Source organism: Marmota flaviventris, chromosome 10, assembly GCF_047511675.1.
Source record: "Marmota flaviventris isolate mMarFla1 chromosome 10, mMarFla1.hap1, whole genome shotgun sequence".
NCBI classification, from domain to species: Eukaryota; Metazoa; Chordata; class Mammalia; order Rodentia; family Sciuridae; genus Marmota; species Marmota flaviventris.
In genome coordinates, this window is record NC_092507.1 from 14,738,161 (window position 1) to 14,744,325 (window position 6,165).

Sequence of the window (6,165 nt, forward strand, 5' to 3'; positions counted from 1 at the left end):
CCCTGCGGCAGCCCCAACAGTTCCATCCCGGTGCTCCTGCCGGCCCGACGCAGGACCAGGCGCGGGAGGGGGCGGCGGCCAGAACCTTCCCTGCCCTCCTCCTCCACTCTGAGGAGCAATGGCCACCTTCCTGCTTGTGCTGCTCCCCCCCCCGCCCCCCACCACACGCCTGTCCCCGCGCCACACACACAACCGCCCTCCCTGCCGACTTAGCAGACAGAGCCCCTCCTCACTTTTTCTGCCAGGACAGGAGCCTGTTCCCTGGGTTCACCTGCCTGAACCCAGCCAGGTCATGGGAACAGGGCAGAGGCCAAAGGGCACGGGTGAGCTGCAGGCTTATCCTGGCCCAGAGCTCAAGGGCACAAGGCTCCTGCGTTTGGCAGGGTTGGGAGTGAGAGCTGAACACACGTGTGTGCGCGTGTAGATGTGTTCTTGAGAAGTATATGGGGGCACCTGGGAGTGTCCCTAGAGGATAGTGTGACATATATGGAGCGGGTGGTAGGGGGCTGAGGTGCATGTATAGACACTTTTGCATGTTTGGGGATGCGTGGGATGCCCGTGACCTACCGACGGGCTTGCAGAGTGTGGGTGTACGCATGTGTGTGCCTGCATGTGTTATGTGTGCATACATGGACACCTGTGCAGAAGATTGTGGGTTGAAACTGACCCCAAGGCTGCCGGGTGAGGCCTGACATGTGACTGCAGTGTCACCCAGCCTTGGCTTGCCTCCACGTCCAGGGAGAGTGCTTTGGCCATTTCTAATCCTGCTCACGTGATGGTCCAGGGCCCAAGGTGGGGGACATTGTGCCAAGTTCCTGGACTGGGGATGGCTTGGGCTCTGAGCCTCCTCCCCAGCCCTAGCTTCAGGAGCTGAGAAGCTCAGGGGGCTGTGGCCTCCAGAATGTGTGACAACAGCCCAAACCTGGACCATGTAAAGCCGGCAGAAGGTTCTCCTCCAGCCATCAGCCGCCAGGTGGTTGGTAAAGTTGTCAGGGTTGGGGGGTGAGGGGTGAAAGACTGGGAGGCCTACCAGGACGATGACACAGGCGCCCTGCCCAGAGAGACTGGGGTGTCCACTTAGTGCTCCCCAACTAGCCTGACCACCCCTTGGGCCCAGGAACGAACCTCTGGCCCTCCCTGGCCCCTCCCTGCTGCTTCTCCCTGAGCACCTTCCCCGCCGGCTGGCTTCTTGCTACCATGAACACTGGCTGAGGTTCTGTGCAGACTGGATGCTCGGGGAGAGGGGACACGCTGGGGAAGAGGATCGCTAGAAGAGGCTCCCAGGGGCTCAGGGCAGGACCCTGGCCTTGGGCTCTTGCTCAACCCCTCCCTCTGACTCCCTCTACCTCAGCCTCCAGTTACCCCAGGCCTCGCTGGGCTGATTTGGTTTCTCCTGGTCTCATCCCTGCTCCAGGCAGACTGGGAAAGGGATGTGGGCATTGTCAACAGACATCCCAGGTGGCCGAGAGCAGCCCAGTGGGGTCAGTGGGCTGAGCATGACTCTGGGTCACCGGGGGTGTCCAGAGCCTCTCATCCCATTGTCTCCCTGTAAGTGAAAGTGACTGTTGTGTCCCTACCCAGAGCTCTCGCCCAGCAGCAGGGCCAACACACAAAACCCTCTGGGTTCTTGGATTTCTTAGGGAGAGGAGATTGAGATCAGGGTGTTCAGTGGCGAGCTGAGAAGGCTTCCCGGAGGAGGTGGTGTCAACCTGGAGACTTGGAGGAAACAGTGGATGCACGTGGCCATGGGGATGGACAGAAAGGAGCTGGGCCAGGCTGGGTGTGAGCACAGGCAGAGCGGGGAGGGACAAGAGGTCTTGGTCAGCAGGTGTCCAGCAAGTCAGTTGGACTGAAGAGATAGGCTGGGATGAACACCATGTGGTCACTGGGTGCCACTTGATGCCAGGCGCTGGGCAGGGTGTGTGGTCTGCCCTTGAGGAGCTTGCAGTCTCACGTGGGGCAGGACAGATGGGTTTCCAAGCTCATGCCAGCCAGTGCCCATTCGAAGGGCTATTAGATTTGAGATCCAAGAGGTGAGTGCCCAGGCTCTGAGATGGTCTGGGGCACAGAGGCGAGGGCCCCGCCAGAGGTTCACATTCACCAACCACCTGCCGGTGCACTGGGGCAGGGCGAGGGTAAACCACCTTGGGAGAGAGCAGAGAGTTGGCAGAGGAGGAAGTCTCAAGACGGACCCTGGAGTCCTGTCTCTTGTCTCTGAGGAAGTGATCAAAAACGCACAACTGGACAGGAACAAGAGCCTGGTGTGTCCCCTGCCTTGTGCCTCCCCTTCCCATGGTGTTTACTTTAATCCCCACTCTACAGAAGACTAAGGGGCTCCTGGAGGTTGCCAAGAGCTAGGTTTAAGGGCACAGAGAGAACGGCAGAGCCCTTTCACCAGGGACAGGGTAGACATGCAGGAAGGCTCTCCCAGCGTCCCCCAGCTACAGGAGAGGAGTGAAAACAAGAAGGACCTTTGTGGCTCCCCTAGAGGAGACAGTAGGCATTGCAGCTGGGCAAGGCTGAGTGACGCTCTGTCCCAGGGGCTCAGAGGACCCATCAGGAAAGACTCCAGGGAGTAGGCAAGACTTGAAAGGACACAGCAGAATAGGTAGGCCTGGGCACAGGGCGAGGGTGCAGGACGGCCTCGGCCAGGACAAGAAACGGGAGATCCCCGGGGGAGGGTGGGGTTGGGCTGCGAGAGTGGGCTGGGGTGGAGTCTGGCTCTAGTGAAGGCTCCCGGGGGTCCTGGAGCAGGGGGGCCGTCAGCACCCCAGGAAGACAAATCAGCGAGCCTGGGCAAGTTCAGCTCTTGCAACTTCCCTGGGGCCTGGGGAGTCTAGAGGGACCCCAATTCCATCTCCCATCTGAAAACCCTCTGCTAGAGCCTGGGCTATGAATGACAATACCAAGCTCTTCCCCACTTCCTAATGCCACCCTGGTACCACCAGCCAAGAGGCTCCTTACCTGGGACCACTATGGAGACAGTGACAGGCACAGGACCAAATCAGGCCCCTAGAGCACATGGTCCCAGAAAAGCCTAGAATGGGGCCATGGCTAGGAGCAGCTGCAGAGCAGGGTAGGTCCACCTGTTCACCCATGTACGCATCCTTGCTCGGCCCCTGGGCAGGGGTCTGCCTAGTCCATAGCAGGGCGGCACAGATGGGAGGCGGGAGGCTTTTCAAGTAGCCCCCAGGACAGAAGAACGTTAGTGAACTGGCCACTTATACAAGTGGTTCCCGCATAAATATCTGTTTGCTCAAGGCCAGCGCCAGTCCCGGCCAGTCACTCACCAGGGGTGTCCATTGCCCTCTCTGTGAATCCAAGTCAAAGAACTGCACGGTGGGACTGAAATCTTGTGAAAGTGGTGGGACTTAATGAGGCCACGCAAAGGGGACATTGGAGGGTTCCTTGGATCCCACTCCATGGCTTAGCTGAATGAGCACCTGGCCGCCAATCAATGAAACAAGAGGAAACTGACTACAGTGAGTTCACGCTGGGCACTTCCGGCTCTAGGCTGTGATGGGGAAGAATGAAATTAAAAGTCCATCTTGCCAACATATAATTTTGTCCAAAAAAACCATCCCCCCCACCCTTCACCCAGTCCATACTCCACTTGTTCTTCGTTCATTGAAAGTCTTTGCCCATGATTATTATTACAGTCTTATTCTGGTCCCATATAAGATTCTATCTTCATGGTTCTAGTTTCATGTTTTAAAATAAATTCCCAATTGAAAGCTTTTCTTCCCCATTTCCTGTGAAACTGGTTCCTGTCCTGATCCTGGGGCTCTCCCTAGAGTGTCCTTTGTCCACTCTAATTATTGGAGGGAGATAGGCTGGGATGAACACTTCCAAGCACTGAGGGTTGAGTATTTGCAGTTCATAAAGGAGTGAGTGAGGAGTGGTCCTGGAGACCTTCAGGTCCCTTGCCTCTGCGGTGCCTCCCTCACCTCAGGTCATTCGTTCATTTATTCAACATTTAATGAGCACCTGTCAATTCTCAGGTGCTCTCCTGAGCTCTGGGATGAAATTGTTGGCAAACTATCCACACGTCTCTGCCTCTGGGCAGCTTGTATTCTTGCGGACCACTGGCCAACCTCCCTTCGGCCACCTCTTGCTCTCCTCCTAGGATTGTGGCTCCTGCGGCCATCACCTTAGCTCAGAGAACCGAGCCTTCACGACTCTGCTAGCCAAGTTTGATTCTGCTGCAGTGACAATACAGCATCATTCCTGCCTGTGCTGCATGTCCCAGCAGGTCACCCACGTCATCATGTAACCCCATCACTCTAGATCCAGGCCAACAGAGGCTCCTGGTGATGGTGGGCCTCGTCACTGGGACGTTTCCTGTCACAGTGGTGGCAGGAAACAGAACAAGGCCAAGAACCCCTGCTTTTAAAGCTTCCACCCATTTCAGTGGCTGAAGTAAGATACCTGTGAGGCCTTCAAGGGGACAGTGGCACGCAGCCCACTGTGTGCTCAGAGGAGAATCTGGGAGATCTAGCCAACAGCGTGGTGATGACACGCAGGCCTAATCAAGAGAGGGGCATCGAAGCCCTTATCAGAATATTAACAGGAAATAAGAGAGAGAAAAAAGGTCATCTTGGGTTCTGTCCCTGCCGTGATCTCAGCCTCCAGCTCGGGCCGCCAGGACTTGGTTCCAAGCAGCAAATCAGAATCCCTTGTGGCCGGCAGACTCGCTCTGCCTCTCCCAAGCCCCAGCTTAGCAAAGCAGCAGATTCGTTTTAACAGAGAAAGTTCTGGGAGCTCCGATCCCTTGGCTTCACTTCCCTCTGGGCCTCAACCTCCTGGTCCTTAAAATGGGGATGGCATTCTTTATCTGGCCCCTGCTCCTGAGCTCTGATTCATTCATGGGTGAAAGTGCCTCGGTCGTAAGTAGCTCTGTGCGAGGCCTGGGTGCTCCTTGTTCTTGCTTTGTGACGCATCGTGGACTTGAAAGCATTAATGGTCAGGGGCTCAGCCCCTCCCATGGCTTTTAACCCAGTTATTTTCCGTTCTTTGACTGTGCAAAGATATGGTGTTTCTAAGACAGTCCTCACAAGCCTTCTGGGAGGCCTGGCCTGACCAGCTCGGTCCCCAGCCCACATCCTCCCCTCAGGACAGAGACGCCCACGCCCCTGTAAGTCAGCCAGGCCCGCCCCATTCATTGTGTGGTGCTGTGTGGCAGGAGCCACAGCTGTGCCCGTGTCATTCAGTGGCGCAAAGTGGAGCTTGGCCTTAAGCCTGACTCTGCTGGGGCTCCAGGGCCTGAGCAGGTGGCCTCTGCAGCAGCCTTCCCTCTCAGCCTACTTGTCCCTGCTTGCTTTAGTCTCTGTTGCTGACCCATTTATACCTGGGCCTCTCTGAGAGGCCTTTTCTCCTGCTCATGTGAATAAGAGGCAGTGCTGCTAGAGCACCATGGTGCATGCAGAGGCACGGGAATGACACTGCCAGCCTTCAATTCCCAGGACATCTTTCTTAAATAAAATGAAAATAAAAGTTTTGCTTATATGGTCCCGAGGAGTCAGTGTAGTACCCACAGGAACTGCTCAGCACCTGACTCCATGACAAAATCTGTCCAAAATATCGGGAGCCTCTCACTCCTAACGTGTTACCTCCTTGACCCCGATGGCGGAGGGCATTCGCGTCCTGAAGGCAGCTGCTCTGGGGTCTCCCCTTTCTGATAAACCTTTGGCTGGCTCTGCACCAGCAAGGGGACACTGCAACCCTTGTCTGAGGTTTTCCTACAGATAAGGTTTTCCGTGCGCCATGACACCCTCTTTGAGGGCCTTTGTGTGCCCACCATGTTTCAGTCACCTCTTTGTTGAGACCATTTCCCAGTGGGGGTTACCCCTCATGGGCTCATTCTGAGGGAGAGCACCCGTGTGATGGCCACCTCTGCTGGACGCTCCTACCACCGCACCCCTCTTGTAAGATACAATGGAAGGACAGGAAGCAGGAGATGCAGAACCCTGGGGGTCACTCCAGCCAGTGTCAAGGGAAACGCCTCTAGCTCATAGGTGTACTGACTGAGTCTTGGCACCTGCACTGGCTGGAGGGAGCAGGCAGCAGATGACCATGTCACAGCCCTGGTTCTGGGGCCGGACTGTTTGTATCCAAATCCTGCCTTTACCAGCAGCTGGCTCTGTGGACGTGAGATTTTCCTAAGCT